Source organism: Odontesthes bonariensis, unplaced genomic scaffold (assembly GCF_027942865.1).
Source record: "Odontesthes bonariensis isolate fOdoBon6 unplaced genomic scaffold, fOdoBon6.hap1 scaffold_165, whole genome shotgun sequence".
Classification (NCBI taxonomy): Eukaryota; Metazoa; Chordata; class Actinopteri; order Atheriniformes; family Atherinopsidae; genus Odontesthes; species Odontesthes bonariensis.
Window position 1 is genome coordinate 4,175 of NW_027457389.1, and position 3,002 is coordinate 7,176.

General features: G+C 38.1%; 1 long non-coding RNA gene across 1 annotated transcript; it reads right to left on the reverse strand.

Moving 5' to 3' along the window:
* Positions 1–333: 333 nt before the first annotated feature.
* Positions 334–1,601, reverse strand: LOC142376082 (uncharacterized). Its single transcript, XR_012769255.1, has 3 exons — positions 1,421–1,601; positions 1,246–1,334; positions 334–1,167 (listed from the first exon to the last, which is right to left on the reverse strand). It is a non-coding gene; the product is annotated as an uncharacterized LOC142376082 (long non-coding RNA).
* Between the last annotated feature and the right edge of the window lie 1,401 nt (positions 1,602–3,002).

Below are 3,002 nucleotides of genomic sequence, written 5' to 3' on the forward strand. Positions count from 1 at the left end.
GAAAACAAGCTCATTATTATTCAGACTATCTTTATTTATCTTAAAACATGTTCCAGGTTATCTTATCTGCTGATGAAAGTAATAAAGTCAAATCACTCAGTGAGAAATAAAAACACATCAAAGTTGAACAGTGTTTAAAAATATGAATGGAAGTAAAGTAATTATTAAAAAGAATTAAACAACTAACAAGCACAGAAATCATGGCCCTTATCTAATGAAGCTCTGTTAAAAATGCATATCATATGATTAGTTGTTGGTAAAAGTGCCACTTTGGTTCAATCTGTCACTTAAATTAGAGCAAAAAAAAGAAAAAGAAACTTAAAAAATCTATCAGTCCCGTCTCTCATTTTGTCCTCGAGTTGCTGCTGTCGGTTTCTGAGCCTCCACGTGAGACATTACGGTTGCAGACGTGTTACTGTTTAGAAAATGTGAGTTATGCACAGGTAAAATCATCATGTACTTCAGAGTTTTGTGTTCCAACTGAAGTAGAGCTGGAGCTGAATAAAAGCCACGTCTGCTGCAGAATCATTTCTCACAGAACAAAACAGCAATTAAACATTTTCACATGCATTTCAGAGCCAGATGTAAGCAGATGTTAGCAGCGTTTCTGACAAGATGGGGCTTAAATGTTGCTTACCTAATTTTCATACAGGCGTCTGCTAAATGATCAAATGTAAATGCACATTATATCACCATGTTGATGACTACTTGAACTGAAAGATGGAGGAAAAACTACTGATCTGCGTATGTTTCTAAATTCCTTCTTATGTTCAATGAGACTGACCTAATAATTGAATAAGATGCTTAATAAAACTTGCTGCTGCCAAGGTAACCATGGCTTTTACCACATCACCCGGGACTAAAATCTAATGGCATTCAGTTTTAAGTTGTACCAGTGAAAATCCACACAAATATATATGCGTATGTGATTTGGTTATAAATCAAATACCACTCAAGTCAAACTACATAAAAGCTTCAGTACAGTTCACCACAGTGAAGAGAGACAATCAAAACGGCATTAAGAACAGTTGAGTACATGATTGTTCCCTGATTTAAATCACTGAGTTTTGTGAATTCCTCTCAGTCTTTTTTTTCAGTTTTTTTGGGTGGACTCTTCCATCGCAGTTTGAAGTCAGTCAATCCCTGACGTGTCAGCAAGTCGTTCATCTGAAGAGGAATTAAATAAGCAGTCACCGACATAACCATAACTTATACTGAAATAAAAACGGGGACAGAAAGTTTTACCTGCTGGAGGACCTGGCTGTAAATAGCTGGATCAGTCAGGTCAGCATCAGTCTCAGTCGTTATCTTGAAAGTGGAGGTCATCCTTGAAACTGAACATAAACACTGAGTCAGAAATAATGGGACACATTTTAACTGAAAAGAAAATGTATTTCTTTATAACGTTATGAATAAGCACCTTGATGGCAGATGAATGGCCACTTGTAACTACAGAACTCATCATGCCACTGATGCAAAGGACTTTCCATCACACAGTGTTGAATTCCATGAATGTTCCTTTCGTCTTCAGGGTCCCAGTTGGTGAGGGAGCTTTTGCTCTTGTCGGACCAAGTCCATGGAACTCTGTACAGACCGATCCAAGGTGCAGCTCCAGATGGTTTTGTCCTGAAAGCCTCAGCGTTTTCTTCCTCATTTTCAATCATTGCTAAGTCCGTGTAGTGTTTCCTGCAGTACTCTTGAGCAGACTTCCATGTTTCCCCTTGTGAGAAGAACACATAGTTTTTCTTGTTTTGCTTTGTAACTGCAACAGAAAATAAACCAGTGGAAGTTCAATTATTCCTCTTGTGCTGCATTTCAGTTTGTTTTTGCACAACGATGAAGATATTGATAACAACTGCTCAGCTGTTCCCAAGTGCTTAGATAGAAGCCAACAAGAACTATTTACTGGAAACCTGCCAGCTTGTGGTTCTCCTAAGGGTAGCTTGTTGAGCCATGAATTATAATTTAGAGGACATTTACAGAAGGTCATGAAATGGAAACTCCCTCTACGTTTAGATAATAATAACAATAATGATCTAAATATAAATAAGCCTAATAATAAGGCTTCATGACTGCTGGCACATGCAAAGAGCATCATATGAATGTATACGTTTCCTTATTTAAATAGAATCTATTATAGTTATAGTTAGTAAGACGTGCGTAAAGTTTTATGTACTTGGCACTCAGGGTCTTCCATAGTAAGAGGCATAAAGAGAAGCATTGCTGCACCGGAGGAGACACCTTTTATTACTATTTACGAAAAAATCTTTTTAAAATGATTGGATTAAATCTATAAAACATGACTTACCATTGTAGCAAATAAAGTCTTTGGTCAGGAAACAATCCATATCACCCCATAGTCCTGTGGTGTTCATCACTACACACGTTTCCTTTGCCCATATGTAATCTGGTTGACCAGAATCCCACATCTGGAAACCGGTTTTGCTCGTTTCCCCGGTCGTTGACCATCTCCAAGAGTTGGTGTCATTGCCCATGGAAGTTTTCCAGGACTTGGGGTCATCCCAGAGTCCGATCCACGCAAAGGAATAAGAGAAATCAGCTTTCAGCCTGCTTATATCATCCATGCTTTCGAAGGTGGCCAAGTCGGTGTATTTGTCTCTGCAGTACTGTTGAGCGTCTGCCCAATTCATTGGTATGTTAACATAGTGGTAATGACGCGCGGGGCACTGTGAGCAGGAGCTGAGGTCAAGTCCTACATATAGATGGAGGATGTAGTTAGTGTTTATTGAATCATTTAAACAAATTAACACAGTTATGCTGAAGTCTTTGATATTCACAGTAATTTTTGTTGTTGTTGTTTGGACAACTCAGTGACCTAAGGAACATACAAACTCAAAATTTCCTTTTCACAGTTTTAAAAAAACAATTTGATGTTCTGCTAATTGTGATTTTATTTCATTGTGTGTGTGTGTTTGTGTGTGTGTGTGTGTTATGGGGAAGATGATGATTTCACAAATACAGCTGTATTGATGCCGCCTGTG